The 16,696-nt window shown below is 36.4% G+C and overlaps 1 protein-coding gene and 1 non-coding gene across 3 annotated transcripts in view; one reads left to right on the plus strand and one right to left on the minus strand.

The window, feature by feature from the left end:
• Window positions 1–16,696, plus strand: part of ARID2 (AT-rich interaction domain 2) — a 183,411-nt gene that overhangs the window by 41,748 nt on the left and 124,967 nt on the right. The window lies entirely within an intron of this gene.
• LOC115837414 lies at window positions 11,603–11,741 on the minus strand. Its single transcript, XR_004032458.1, has one exon. It is a non-coding gene; the product is annotated as a small nucleolar RNA SNORA64/SNORA10 family (small nucleolar RNA).

Below are 16,696 nucleotides of genomic sequence, written 5' to 3' on the forward strand. Positions count from 1 at the left end.
ATACATTAAAATGCAATATATTTGCCAGTTACAGTGTGAGGGAAATTTGTTGGCACAAAACTACTTAACTGAGGAAATGACTCTTGATGGTAATTTGAAGCCACGGGAGCAAGGAGAACCAGAAACAGTAAAAAAGAGCACACTCCCTTTGCTCTTTTTATTCTCTCAGCTTTTAAAAAAGTTGTAAAATTATGTAAAGTAATAACTATAACAAGTATTGTTCAGCTTATAACATTTATAGATGTATGTAACAGTGATATCACAAAAAGGAGGAAAAGGAAATAGAGCTATATAGGAGTAACATCTTCACATCTCAGTGTGATTAAGTTAGCATAAATCTGAAGCTGAATCTGGTAAGATGTATATGGGAAGCCCTAGAGCAAACATGGTGGAAAATCAATGACAAAATGCTACATTAGGAAATATTGATGTAATGCAAAAAAAAAGCAATAAAAAAGGAGGAATGGAGGAACAAAAACATGAGATACACACAGAACAAAAAGTAAATTAGCAGGTCAAAATCTAGTTATATCAATAATGACAATTAATGTACATGGATCAAACAGTCAATTCAGAAGTTAGAATCCAGGTGTGGTAAAGTACATCTGTAGTCCTAGCTACTCAGGAGGCTGAGGTGGGAGGATTGCTTGAGCCCAGTAGTTAGAGCCAGATTGGGTAACATAGCAAGACCCTGTTTACAAAAATTTAAAAAAGGCAGAGACTGGAGATTGTCAGACTGGATAAAAAATACAGAACTCAACTCTATGCTCTCTACAGGAGACACACTTCAGATTCAAATATATGGATTGAAAATAAAAGGATGACAAAAGATTTATTATGCAAATCATAACCATAAGAAAGCTGGGAGTGGCTATATTAATATCAGGCAAAATAGACTTTAAAACAAAAAAAGTTACTGAAGCTAAAGAGGGACATTTTATATTGGTAAAAAAAATTGCAGTTCATTAAGGAGACATAATAATTGTAAATTGTAAATATCTGCATCTAACAACAAAGCTCCAAAATAGCATGAAGCAAAAACTGATAAAGGGAGAAAGAGACAATTTAAAAATAATGATTGCAGACTTTAATACCCCTCTTTCAGTAAGGCAGATGATCAACAAGGAAATATAAGACTTGAACAGCATTGTAAGTCAACCAGACCAAACAGACATTTATAAAACACTATCCAACAGTAGCAGAATATGGATTTTTCTGTAGTGCAAATGGAATATTCTCTAGGAAACACCATATGCAACGCTGTAAAAGAAACCTTATTACATTTAAAAAGAAATAATACAAAGCATGTTTTCAGACCACAATAGAATGAAATTAGCAACCAACAGAAAGAAATTTGGGAAACTTAAAAATATGTAGAAATGGAACATATTCCTAAAGTAACTAGTGGGTGAAAGAAGAAATCAGAAGTAAAGTTGGAAAATACTATGAGATTAATGAAAATGAAGAAATAGTATACTAAACTTATGGGTGCAGTTAAGGTGGTGCTTAGAGGAAAATCTATAGTTGTAAATGTCTATTAAAAAAGAAGAAAAATCTCAAATTGATACAGCTGTCTACCTTAAGACCCTGAAAAAAGAAGAGCATACTAAACTAAAGCAAGCAGAGAAAGGAAATAATAAAGGTTCAAGAAGAAATTAATGAAATAAAAGAAAAACTAGTTAAATCAAAATTAGTTAAATCAAAAGCTGGTTCTTTGAAAATATCAACAATTTTGCCAAAATATTTAGCTAGATTGTCTAAGAAAAAACAAAACACAGATTACTAGAATTAGAAATGAAAGAGGAGACACTGCTACCAATCTTACAGAAATAAAAAGTAGTGTAAAGGAATAGTAGCAGCTGTATGCCAATAAATTAAATAACTTAGATGAGATGGACAACTTTCTAGAAAGATACAAACTACCAAAATTGACTTTAAAAAAAAAGACAATGTAAATAGACCTGTAACAAAGAGATTGAATTATTTTTTTTTAAGAAGCCACCTACAAGGTAAAGCAAAGGCCTAGATGGTTTAACTAGGGAATTCTGCCAAACATTGAAAGAAAAATTAGTACAGATTCTTCACCAACTTTTGCAAGAAATAGACTTAGTTGGGGACAGATGTACCTTCTTACAACAGTTGGTGTGGGGAATGGGTAACCGGAGCATTAGGGAAATAGCAGTAAGTTATTTATCTTCCCCTGTGACTGGAAATTAAGATCCTTGCTTTGAGTGGAAACTTTTTTTTCATATATAGTAGCTTCCTGCGTTCAATTATCTTGTAACTAGTTTATAAAACTTTTAACTTCCTTGAAAGACACTGTGTTGCCTGAGTGAGGGAAACCTTTTGAAGGCAGATTATTGATTATTGAATCTGAATTTATTTAAAAATAGGTTTGTGTTTATAAGATTATACCAAATACTAGTTGTATTTCTAGGTTCTAATATAATAATGTTAATTTAAAGACATTACTAAATTACTTATATTCAGGTTTTTAGTTAACCTAATTTTTAGTGTGAAGGTCTGTTACAAGAATAAAGGACCCTTACATGTTCCTTGAATCATTTCGTGTAAACTTAAAGAGTATAAGCTGGGGCTGAACTGGCTGATTTTTAAAAATCACTTTTCCCTGGAAACTTACTTGTTTATCATACCTGTCAAAGATCATTTGTATGCGTCTCACTTGAGTATTAGAAATCTTTGAGGTTGGTAGGTCAATTTTTAGCATCTTTTTCCCTTTGTGTGTATGTATGCATGTGTGTACATGTTTAATATGAATTGTGGCATACTTTTTTACCATTTGGTATATAAATTATGGCTTCCCATGAGCGTCCCAATATGCAGCACTGGTGGGACTGTAAGAGACAATTCCTCCCTCCCAAGTTTCTAAACGTTTTTGTTAACTATTACAGGAAGCGGGTTCAGACTCCTGTTACTGCCAACATACTAGGCAGCCATGTACACATACAAAATGATAATAGTGGCTAACATTTGTTGAATACTTGAGTTTTATGAGGCATTGTGGCCAGATAATTGTTCCATCCAAAACTTAGATTATTTGTAAACATTTTCAATTTACTGCTGTTCTTGATTTTGAGCTATGGCAGTAGTTCTCAATAAGGGGTAGTTTTCCTTCACAGAGAACATCGGGCAATGTCTGGGGATATTTTTGATTGTCATAACTGGGGAGTGCTGCTGGCATTTAGTGAATAGTGGCAAGGGATACTGCTGAATAACGTATAATGCTCGGGATGGTCCCCCCACAAGGAAGAATTATCCAGCCTGAAATGTTAATAGTGCTGAGGATGAGAAACCCTGGCCTGGAGTGATTGTGCATTCATCCTATGAGCTATGATTCTTGCAGGTTTGAGGGAAAATGATGCTTTCTTTTAGTGTTTGGTTGAACTATATTTTCATGCTAGTACTTTAGGATGTAAGCTGACAACCAGAATGTCTAGCTCCAGAAAGGTTGCAGTGTTTGCCATCTCAGAGAAAACCTAGAACTATTTTTGGATCATTGCCCTCTATGCCTGACTGAGTCTTCCAGAACATCTATTTCTATGTGCAATAGTGATTTTATCTAAGAGGATTGCTCTTTTATGCCCTTGGGTTTTGGTTAGGGCATCCTTATTACATCCAACAGGACTCCATCTGAATCCAGGTGAGAAAAGAATTTCAAGTTTTCAAATTTTTTCTCTCTCAGAAGTTCCTGGATTCTTTTTTGAAAATTTATTCATTACTATTCTTACAATTTGATGCGTTAGTAGTTTCATGGAAGGGAGAATGACATTACAAAGCATTTTAAAACTTTGCTATATTGGAACTGTCTGTTTTAAGGCAGGAGAAACATTAACTCATTAGCTCAGCCAATGTCATATGAGCTAAGTAGTTTGGTGAAGTCATGATTCCACTTTAGGTATGTCTAAAATAAAGGCATACTGTGTTAATTTTACTGCCAGATGGATGCAAATAGAATTTAGTTTAAATATATTAAGGAACTAATCTTTTCATTCATTTTATAAGTTATTCAGGACTCATACTTTTCACTTTTCTGCTTTAAGTACTTTATTGCTGTTGCTTATCTTAGTAATTTCTAGCAGGTAAACTTAACCTTTTGAAGAATGTTTTAACCTACGTTGTTGTAATAATTGGTGAAAATCCGGTGGTACCATTTTTCTCTGAAATAATTTACTTCCAGTAACTAATTAATACAATGTTAGGCAAGAGAGTATTTGCTTACATATATTTAGATATGTGTTTCTAATTAGAGAACTTTTGACATGTTACAATTTTTATTTCAGACAGTATACTTCATGAGACTCTACCGCAGTGATTCTCTAACTGAGGTTCCCCAGACCAGCCGGATCAGCATCATCTGGGAGCTTGTTAGAAATGCAAATATTCAGACCTACTGAGTCAGAAACTCTGGGGTTAGGGCCAAGCAGTCTGTTTTTAACAGGTCCTCCAGGTGATTCTGAACCTTGCTAAAGTTTAGGAGCTGCTCTACAGAGAGTGACTTGTTGAAATAAGTTCACTTGATTTTAATCCAGTATATTTGTTCTTGTTCTCCTTTTGTTCCTACCACATTTTAAACTTGTATTACTTGTGGGAAGATAAACTGTCCAAATTTCTGGCTGAACTCAAATAGCTCACATGAAGGATTTAAAGAAAGACAGTTTGAGAAATATTATTTCAAGGGATCAGGATAGGTATTTATATAAATCACTATTTTAAAAAAGCCCTCAAGAGATTTAATTTAAAATCTTGTACTGTGGGAGTATGATTGTTTGCTACTGAGGAGCTGCTGAGTTAAACAGATTCCTGAGACATGAAATCAAAGGATTTTTTAAAAAATTCACATGCTTCTATAGAAACTTTAAAAATGGAGGCTGGGCATGGTGGATCATGCCTATAATCCCAGCACTTTGGGAGTCTAAGGCGGGCGGATCGTTTGAGTTCAGGAGTTCGAGACCAGCCTGGGCAACATAGTGAGATTCCGGCTCTTTTTTTTTTGAGACAGTCTTGCGGGGTCGTCCAGGCTAGAGTACAGCGGCATGATCTCGGCTCACTGCAACCTCTGCCTCCCAGGTTCAAGCAATTCTTGTGCCTCAGCCTTCCAAGTAGCTGGGATTACAGGCATGCACCACCACGCCCAGCTAATTTATGTGTTTTTTTGTTTGCTTTTTCTTTTAAGTAGAGATGGGGTTTTGCCATCTTGGCCAGGCTTGTCTCAAATTCCTGGCCTCAAGTGATCCACCTGCCTTGGCCTCCCAAAGTGCTGGGATTACAGACGTGAGCCATTGTGCCCAGCCTCCGTCTCTATTTTTTAAATAAAATATATAAAAAAGGAAACTTTAAAAATGGAAATTAGGATGATAATATATAAGAAGAGGTAGTATGCTGAAAACTGCAATCATTTAAAGAAAAAAGTTTAAAAATATATTCTAAAAGTTCATAGTATAGTATATATTGTATAGAGATGTTCTTTTAAATAGTGGTAGAAAAGAATTCCAGATTGGGATACTTATAATAGTACTATTAGTCTATTTGAGAATTTAATTGTAGTGTAATAAGTATTAATGCTCTAATTAATGTATTCATAATGACTGAATTGCCATTGAGATGATAGTGTATTGTATATAATATATAGAAGATACAATCACATTAAATATACAGAGCTGTGCTATTATCTATAGCTTGCAAATCTTTGGGCCTTGCTTCTTAATAATGCACAAGCAGTACATTAATATTGAGATACTTCAACTGGTGACCTTAATTTTTCTCCGTGTAAGTCAAATTTTTTATATGCAAGTTATACTACTAAAGTCTTAACTTGAGTCTATCCCTAATTATCTTTCAATATAGGTGCTACATATTTTATTCTTGCTGGTAAACTAATTTGTATTTTATGTTAGTTTAGCTTATTATACATTAGCCTTTCTTAGCATTGTCATAGATTATAGGGACTAAGTACAGGGACTGTTATCTTTAAAGTTTATATTTTTTATATAAATATATATTTTATATTTTATAAAGTTTATGTTATACTCAACAAGTAAAATTTTAACAAACTGGACTATTTAGTAATTTTACTAATAAGAATGGTTAAAACCGGCCAGGCGCAGTGGCTCACGCCTGTAATCCCAGCACTTTGGGAGGCCGAGGCAGGTGGATCATCTGAGGTCAGGAGTTCTAGACCAGCCTGGCCAATATGGTGAAACCCCGTCTCTACTAAAAATACAAAAATTAGCCGGGTGTGGTGGCAGGTGCCTGTAATCTCAGCTACTCAGGGGGGTCGAGGCAGTAGAATCACTTGAACCCGGGAGGCAGAGTTGCAGTGAGCCGAGATCGCGCCATCGCACTCCAGCCTGGGGGACAAGAGCGAGACTTCTCCAGAAAAAAAAGAATGGTTAAAACCCCAGTTTATATGTGTTCCCCCGCCAACCCACGAGAAAATGCCTTATAGATCTAGGATATAGATGGCAGAGTAGAGGTAACCTCTTACGGTGTTAATTTGCTATTTTTCCCTTTACTTCCAACTTCAGGGTATCTGAAGTACCTCATCATAACTCTGGATAGAGGCCAGGAATATGTACATTCCGTGTAAAAAAGAATATTCATAAGTTGAATGTATGTTAGTACTTAGTGCTGTTTTTGGTATTTGTGTGTATATAGATAGGTAGAGAAGGCAGAGAGAGAGAGAAGTAATAAAAAGACTACAGAGAGAGTAATAATAAGAAAAAGACTATAGGGCCTAGATGGATCTGTATTTGCTCAGAAGTTATATACAGTGTATGTAGTTTTACTACACAGCATATTAGGTTAGTAAGAAAATCAGTCTTTTCAGAGTTTCTAATTTTTATTTAAATTAAAAATTTTAAATAGGTGACGGTTCATTTACATATTAATTTATTATACTTCAAAAATCATATAATATTTTATGTAATAATCTGAATTAAAATCTTTGGAAAATAATGGGCTGTTTTTCATCCTAAAGCTGATACTTGTTAATTATAGAAAATCTGGAAACATCTGAAAGAGTATCTGGAAGAAACTGTAAATTCCATGTGAACCTACCACTCAAAAATAATTACAATTAATATTTTGGTTTATTTCTTCCCAGTCTTTTAAAAAATAAATTTTTGAAATTGGCGTCACTCATATCTTTATTGGTTTTTTAACCTATTATAAACAATAACTTTTCCATATCTTTAGATTTTAGATAATTTTAATAACTTCATATTTGTGTCATAATTTTAACTTCTTTTGATTGTCATACATTTAAGTTACTCCTTTGCTTTAATATTATAAATTTTGCAGTGAACCTTCTTGTTCATAAATGTATTTATAAATCTGTAAATCTTTATCTGTGTCTGATTATTTCCTTTTATATTTCTAGAGGGGTAATTACTGAATCAGGGAATATAAATGTTTTCAAGATTCTTAATGTATATTGCCAAGTAGCCATCCAGAAACACTGATCCAATTTAACATCCACTAGCAGTATGTAAAATGTCTATAAAATAATACCTTTGTCACCAGTTGGTATCATAATTGCATTAAAAATCTTTACAATTACTATTTCATTTGTGAAAAACTGTACTTTGTTCTGTCAAATATTGTCAAAATACTGAAAATGTTACTTTACATTATAGTTTTAAGTGGATCAATTGAACATTTAAAAAACATACCTGGACTTTATCAATTTAAATTAAAATGTAATTTAGTAGAATATTGTCAACAGCCAGGAGATTTGGAAATATTTGGTCATTGTAATGATAAGAGAAGAGAGTCCATTGGGAATCATCATTTGATTAATAGACTTTCACTTGAACTTTAGGTCTTGCCTCTGATCATTATTTGGATTTTTAGAGTAATTCTCGTTAGTTTTCTGTCATCTTTTAGTTTTGCCAAATCAAAACTTGACAGTTGTATTAAAATAACAATTTATTCAATAATATTATTGAAATAAAGCAGCTTTAAAAGCAAGAGAAAATTCATACTGAGAAGTATTTTTTTATAGAAAAATAAATCCTTGCTCATTTATCAAATTTTAGGAATGGCTGTTATAATATAGGAATGTAAGAGCGCTGCTTTGAAATTAGACTTTTTAGTAACTTATTAAGATTATGTCATTTGCTTACAATATTTATATTGGATAAATTGTCTAACTTCTAGGCCTCAGTTTCCTTGTCTGTTAAATAAGATGAAAAACAGTTTCTCACAAGGATTGTGAAAGTGAATACATGTAAAGTACTTACTTAGCAGATTGCCTAGTAGTTGGTAAATGCTAAATAAATGCTGGTTATAGTTTAGCAGATGTTGATAGACTTATTCATTCAACAAGTATTTACTAACCACTTACAGTGTGCCACACACTTTGTAGACATTGCTGATACAGACTGACAATCTCTGATGGAAGTTACACTACAGTTAGGGATGAGGGGGTAGAATTTATCTTGAAAATTAGAATAACCATAAACAAGAATTTAAAAACTTGGGATAAATGACTTCATGGGAATAAATGGCCTTATAGTTAAAGAATGACTTCTGCCTTTTGGGGGAGGAGTACCTTGCACTGTTTTTGTTTTCTGTATAAGTTTTATTCATATGAAAAGTGATGTGATTAGTTTCTGCTTTTTTTCATTTGGGAAACTCAAGCTGCTAGAAAATAAAGCATCTGATTTTTATATGGTAATACATGTTGGAATTAATGATACTATAATAATTTATCTGAGAAGGGAAGAAGGAATTGCTTTGTTGGTAACTAAACAGCAGAGTACATTTACATTTTAAAGTAAATTGATAGAAATTATTATTATTATTATTATTTTTGGAGACGGAGTCTTGCTCTTATTGCCTAGGCTGGAGTGCAATGGCGTGATCTTGGCTCACTGCAACCTCTGCCTCCCGGGTTCAAGTGATTCTCCTGCCTCAGCCAACCTAGTCACTGGGATTACAGGCACCCGCCACCACACCCGGCTAATTTTTTGTATTTTTAGTAGTGACGGGGTTTCACTATGTTGGCCAGGCTGTTCTCGAACTCCTGACCTCAGGCGATCCACCCGCCTTAGCCTCCCAAAGTGCTGGAATTACAGGAGTGAGCCACTGCGCCCGGCTGAAATTACTTTCTTTGCTTAGCTGTTAAAATTGGCTTCCAAAATTAAAGAAAAATATAGCATTTACTTTTAAGAGTAATATTTGTTTTTAAAATTACTTATGAAGTAGTTTTCAATCTCACTAAATCCCCCACTCCCATAAAAACAGAGCTGAAAGAAATCATACTACTTATTTATGGCTGCATTACAAATTACCCTCAAACCCAGCACTTAAAACAACAAACATTTATTATCTTAAAGTTTCTGTGACTTCTGATTCTGGGCACAATTTAGTTCTAGCTTATAAGAGTCTGTCACTGTTAATCTGTTGCAATCAAGACTGCAGTCAAGGGTTGGCCTGGGTTTCAGTCATCTCAAAGTTTGACTAGGGAGGAGTCTGCTTTCAAACTCACTCAGTGATTGTTGACAGAATTAATTTCCCTGTGGCCCATTGAAATGAGGGCGTTGGCCGGGCACGGTGGCTCACGCCTGTAATCCCAGCACTTTGGAAGGTAGAGGCGGGCGGATCATGAGGTCAGGGGACCAAGACCATCCTGGCTAACATGGTGAAACCCCGTCTCTACTAAAAATACAAAAAAAAAAATTAGCCGGGCATGATGGCGGGCACCTGTAGTCCCAGCTACTCGGGAGGCAGAGGCAGGAGAATGGTGTGAACCTGGAGAATGGTGTGAACCCAGGAGGCGGAGCTTGCAGTGAGTCGAGATCGCACCATTGCACTCCAGCCTGGGCGACAGAGCGAGACTCCGTCTCCAAAAAAAAAAAGAAAGAAATGAGGGCATTAGTTTCTTGCTGGCTGTTGGCTGGCGGGCCTCCCTGAGTTCTTTGCGTCTCCATGGGGCAGCTCACTGTAGGACAGCTGTTTTTCTTCAGAATAAGCAAGTGGGAGAGAAAAAGAATAAGATGGAAGTTGAGTCTTTATGTAACCTAATCTCAGAAGTGACATCTTACCACTTCTGTTGTATTCTGATCTTAAAACAAGTCAGTAGGTTCATCCTCTACTCAAGGGGAAAGAATTATGCAGTGACATGAATAGCAGGAGTCAGGAATCATTGGGAGCCTTCTTAGAAGCTGCCTGCCTGAAGAGCAAAGCAAAACATCTGCAAAAAACTAAATTTATTTATTTATTTTTTTTTTTTGAGACAGAGTCTCGCTCTGTCGCCCAGGCTGGAGTGCAGTGGCGCAATCTCGGCTCACTGCAAGCTCTGCCTCCCGGGTTCATGCCATTCTCCTGCCTCAGCCTCCGGAGTAGCTGGGACTACAGGCACCCGCCACCACGCCTGGCTAATTTTCTGTATTTTTAGTAGAGACGGGGTTCACCGTGTTAGCTAGGATGGTCTCAATCTCCTGACCTCGTGATCCACCCGCCTCGGCCTCCCAAAGTGCTGGGATTACAGGCGTGAACCACCACACCCGGCTCAAAAAACTAAATGTTGAGATGTTTCTATGAGCCCTAAATACAAGAGAATGGGGCCAAATCAGAACTACAAGACTCCATGAGGGAGTAGCATGGAGAAACAATGGATTGTCTGATGGACCAGAAAATATGAAAACCCCAAAATAATCTACTTACTAGAAAACACAGTGGACTGATTTAAGAAAAGCAAGTGGAACTAGAATGGGTACAAGTAATATGTTGTAAAGTAGAAGGGGATACATAATCTAGACATTATGAACTATCAAAACTATGCAGCCATAGCTCCCTTTAAGGATAAAACCCAAACTAAGAGGAAATTGCTGGAATGCAGTCCAAATTGAGCAGTACAGAGACAATAGAGATAAAAGAGAAGATTCAGATGAAAGTGGGAGAGGAGAACACAGCCAGAAAATCTGTGAAAACAAGCTGCTTTTTGAAGACCACACAAAAACAATAGAATGACCATGCCTCCATCTCAAAGTTCAGAAAAACTGATTTCACTTAAAAATTAGTAACAGAAAATGATAGAAGTAAAATCCAAGAGAAAGTTCTTATAAAGGAAAAAGAAAAAAAGGAGCAAAGTAGTATCTTAAAGACCATGAATGCAAGTCAGAAAGACATGCCCCCAAAACAAATGAGTACTATTACCTATTCTTTCAAAACAAGCTGAAAGAATTTAAGAAAATGTTGTTATGAAAGAAAACATAAAAATATAAATAGGAATTTTAAAAACTCAGAAATAAGGTGATAGAAAAGAATAGGAAAAATGTGTACACAAATGTAGCTGGCTGTGGTGGTGCATGACTGTAGTCCTAGCTTCTTGGGTGGCTGAGGCAGGAGGATTGCCTGGCCTGAGCCCAGGAGTTCAAGGCTGCAGTGAGCCATGATTGTGCCACTGCACTTAAGCTTAGAGACAGATCGAGACCCTATCTCAAAAAAATACATATGTACAATTTCAGAAATGAACCCCAATCTAGTGGAAAGTCAAGAGTAAATAAAATAAGCACAGGTAATGCATAAAGCGATACAAACTGAAAAAAGGAAATTGTTGTTTTCTTTTTCACCCAGGATCTGTTGTGCCCCTCAAGGAGAGAGAGACCACCATAAGGCCAATCTGACGTGCCAAGGACATCTTGTCTCTCTCTCCCCGTTGCAGAAGTCAAATGGGTGAAGCCAAGTATAATTTAATTATGCAGAGCTGAGGGAGGGAAATTTTGTTGTTGTTGTTGTTGTTGTTAAAAAAAAGACTGCTAAAAAATTTAAAACAATATTGAAAACAAAGATAATCCAATATATGGATAATACAAGTCCCTGAAGAAGAAAACCATGCCAAGGAAACAGAACAAAATCTAAAAACTATAATAAGACATTCTTGAAATTAAAAAGATTTGAAACTGCACATTGAAACAGCACACTGTATACCTAAGAATATTGACTCAGAACAATGACAGCTGATATAAATGCACATAAAATCAATGAACTTTAAAGAAAAAACAATCTTGGGCACCAGGCAAAAAGACTGAATGAGAAAGAAAAAAAGATTGTTGTCAGACTTTTAAATGGCAGTGCTTTATGCCGGAAGAAAATGGAATAATGTATTTAAGATACTCAAGGAAAGAAAATGTGAGCCAAGGGGTAATGTGTGGATTTTTATATAGCCAAATGAATTTCAAGTGGGAAACCCATGAAGAATCTTTATTGATGTGTTAAAAACAAACAAACACCTCAGGGAATGTTTTCCCTATGAGCTCTTACTGAGAATTTTCCTAGAGGATAAACTTCAAACAAAATTACTAACAAGGTATGGACTTAAGGATTGGTGGCTAAATTTAGATACTTCCTCTGCTCTTAAAGATTCCTAAGTTGCAGACAACTTCATTGGCTCAAATTATTTCAAATGTTATGCTATAAATGTTTATAATTTGGTGATATTCATTAATATAGCAGCCTTGGAAAGGAAGAGTAATAGGCCTTTGCACTTAAAATACTTCTTATATAACCATGACTCCTTTTGGGAATAGACACACTGCTTTGTTATATAGAGCAGGATTTCTTAATCTCAGCACTATTTATATTTTGGGCTGGAAAATTCTTTGTTGTGAGAGCTGTCCTGTGCATTGTATGATGTGTAGCAGTATCCCTGGTCTCTGTCAACTACATGCAGTAGGTTTCATCTCTGTTGTGACAACCAAAAATGTCTTTTCATTGCCAAGTGTACCCTAGAGGGCAAAATCAGTCCTGGTTAAAGAACCACTGCTTTAGAGAAGTGTTAAATATTGCTACAAAGAACCTGTTCTGTTGTATTTGATCAACCACGAAGACCCATCTTCAAATTGTAGGAGAATGAAAACCTAGTAAAAGAAATTAATCAGCCAGGATAAGGCCATTACAAATTGGATTGTATATTTCATTAAAAAATTTGTACACACATACATGCACATATACACCTATGTACACATACATATCATCTGTAATTATACACTTACTAGATCAATCCTGGAGTTAGATACAGTATGCTAATTTCAAAGTATCATATAAGATATAATAAAAATTTTATTAAGAGTTTTAATATTAAAGATATTTTGTTCCATATTTTTATATGTAGTCCTTAATCTTAAGTTTTCCAAATTATTTTCAGTATTTTACATGTTAACCTTCTGTACATTTTTAACATATTGAAACCTTTTTTAAAAGAAATGTCTCCTTGATTGTAACTTGCACTACTTTTTTTTTTTTTTTTTTTTGAAATGGAGCTTCACTCAGTGTGTCACCCAGGCTTGAGTGCAGTGGCGCGATCTTGGCTCACTGCAACCTCTGTCTCCTGGGCTCAAGTGATTCTCATGCCATAGCCTCCCGAGTGGCTGGGATTACAGGTGTTCGCTACCACGCCTGGCTAATTTTTGTTATTTTTCGTAGAGATGGGGTTTCACCATGTTGGCCAGGCTGGTCTTGAGCCCCTGGCTGCAAGTGATCCGCTCAGCTTGGCCTCCCAAAGTGCTGAGACTACAGGCGTGAGCCACTGCGCACTGGCCAACTTAGTCGTTGATATATAGGAAAGGCATCTTACCAGTGCTTGTGGTATATAAGAATATAAGAAAAATACTTACAAGTTTATAAGAAAGGCACGTAAAAAAAAATTTTTTTTTTCTTTTTTTTAAGAGACGGAGTCTTGCTCTGTCGCCCAGGCTGGAGTGCAGTGGCGCGATCTCGGCTCACTGCAAGCTCCACCTCCTGGGGTCACACCATTCTCCTGCCTCAGCCTCCTGAGTAGGTGGGACTACAGGTGCCCACCACCACTCCCAGCTAATTTTTGTATTTTTAGTAGAGATGGGGTTTCACCGTGTTGGCCAGGATGGTCTCGATCTCCTGACGTTGTGATCCACCCGCTTCGGCCTCCCAAAGTGCTGGGATTACAGGCGTGAGCCACTGTGCCTGGCCAGGCACATCAAATTTTATCAATTGAGTACTCAGTACTTGCCTAGTGTAACTAAACCCTTAAAATATAACATGATGATTATGTTTTGGAATAAAGGTCAGATTATCAGTGGTCATTACTTGCTAGCCTTCCGGTAAGTACCAAGTCTTACAAGAGTAATGGATGTATTTTCACCAAGTTAAGGAACCTCCACTTTTCTGTTATAATTTTTCTTGGATGTACATTACGTGGATTGGTTTGAAGGGCTTCACTGTAACTCTGCTTTTCAGGCTTTTAAAAATGGAGGTGATTGCTGCTGACTGAATTTCCCAGGGCTGTATTTCACCAACTGCCTGTAAGATATGGATAGGTTTGTGGGTGGGAGTTTAAGGAAGGATTTGTGAATCTGACAAAAGCTGCTTATTGTATCCTATAGATTCACAATGCACATTAACATACTTTAAGTGCTCTTAGCTAAAGGAACCTGTTTAAACCCATATTTCTCAGAGTTAATTGATATGGAATCCTTTTATGGTACAGTATCTATTAAGATTTTGAAGAACAAATATTTTGTGGGCCAGTTGTGGGAGAACAATTCTAGTACAAGATAAAACTTGGTGTTTCCTCAGTAACTGTTAAATGACCAGTAAAGGGGAGGTATAAAAAGTTAATATAAAAGTTATAGAGAATTAAGGGAAAAATTTGAGGATGAAAGAGGGACACTAATAAGTTTTTTTAAAAAAAGAGAGTAGATTTAAAAAGATGACTTGTGAGAAGGGCTATAAATTGAAATTGTGGAATTGGATTTGGCATATGCTACAAAATTTTATAAAAATAGAATATTCACTAGCAAGTGTAGTCTAAAAACAAAGTGGAAAACACAAATATACAACATTAGGTATCAGAAGAATACATAGCTATAAATACGGAGGAGATTTTAAAAAATGAGAAACCTGTAAAGTAAAACTAATACTAATAAATTTAAACATCTGAATCAGGCTGGGCGCGGTGGCTCACGCCTGTAATCCCAGCACACTGGGAGGCCGAGGTGGACGGATCATCTGAGGTGAGGAGTTAAAGACCAGCCTGGTCAACATGGTGAAAACCCGTCTCTACTAAAAATACAAAAATTAGCTGGGCATGTTGGCAGATGCCTGCAACCCCAGCTACTCAGGAGGCTGAGGCAGGAGAATCACTTGAACCTGGGAGGTGGAGGTTGCAGTGAGCCGAGATCGCGCCATTACACTCCAGCCTGGGTGACAGAGCGAGACTCTGTCTCAAAAAAATTTTTTTGAATCAAAATTTACTATTTTTAATGTGCTTGATGTCATATATACTAACAAGTGGTAGGACTAGGACTTGAACTAAAGTCCTTTTTGTCAACAGTGTCTGTAGGCTCACCTGTTGGGCTCTATTGTTTCCCTAATGAAGAGAAAGGAAACCTCAGGGAAAAAAGCTTAAGAAGTGAAAAATGGGCCAGGTGCGGTGGTTCATGCCTGTAATTCTAGCACTTTGGGAGGCTGAGGCGGGTAGATCACTTGAGCTCAGGGGTTCCAGACCAGCCTGGGCAACATGACAAAGCCCCGTCTCTACTAAAAATGCAAAATAAATAAATAAATAAATAAAAATAAATAAAAATTAGCCAGGGGTGGTCGTGTGCACCTGTAATCCCAACTACTGAACTACTGGGGAGGCTGAGGCACGAAAATTGCTTGAACCTGGGAGGCAGAGGTTGTAGTGAGGTGAGATCACGCCACTACTCCACCCTGGATGACAGAGTAAGACTCTGTCTCCAAAAAAAAAAAAAAGTGAAAAATGATTCTCATGATTGAAAAAAAAATCCAAAGCTTAGAAAATGATGGAAAGTAGTCTGATTAATTTTGTTATAAAATCTGACCAAGATTCTGTCAAAGTTTAATGTAGACCAGCCTTAATTATGACTATCAATAACTAAATATGAAATTAGCTAATTCAGCAGCACTGCAATGAAAAATATATCCTAACACGTAGGGGGTTATGTTAGGATTATTGAAAATCAGGTATGAAAAGTTTTATGGTCATCTCAGTAAATGAGGAAAATAAATTGATAGAGTATTTAATCATGAAACAAACATTATGCTCAATGGTGAAATGTTAGAGCAGTGGTCCCCAACCTTTTTGGCACCAGGGAACAGTTTTGTGGAAGACAGTTTTTCCACAGACTGTGGCAGGGGGATGGTTTCAGGATGATATTAAGTGCATTATGTTACACCATTAGATTCTCATAAGGAGCATGCAACGTAAATCTCTTGCATGCGCAGTTCACAGTAGGGTTCACGCTCCTTTGAGAATCTAATGCCACTGCTGGTCTGACAGGAGGTGGAGCGCAGTTTGCTGGCTTGCCACTCACCTCCTGCTGTGCAGCCCAGTTCCTAACAGGTCAGTCAGTACCAGTCTGTTGAAATTGTGAACCATTGGCTAAATAAACTTATTTTCATTATAAATTACCCAATCTCAGGTGTTCTGTTTTAGCAACACTAAACAAAGACAAGAGAAAATTATCACTACTTTTAAGTTAAATAGGAAAGCAAGAAACAATGGGAAAACTATTGGACCTAATGAGAGACTTCTATAAAGTGGATGGAATCCAAAAATATAAATATGCAAAAAAGTTTTTATTTAATTTTGTTTAGAATCAGGGTCTCACTGTGTTGCCCGGGCTGGAGTGCAGTGGTGAGATTGTAGCTCACTGTAACCTCAAACTCCTGA

The sequence above is a fragment of the Nomascus leucogenys genome, chromosome 11 (assembly GCF_006542625.1).
Source record: "Nomascus leucogenys isolate Asia chromosome 11, Asia_NLE_v1, whole genome shotgun sequence".
Classification (NCBI taxonomy): domain Eukaryota; kingdom Metazoa; phylum Chordata; class Mammalia; order Primates; family Hylobatidae; genus Nomascus; species Nomascus leucogenys.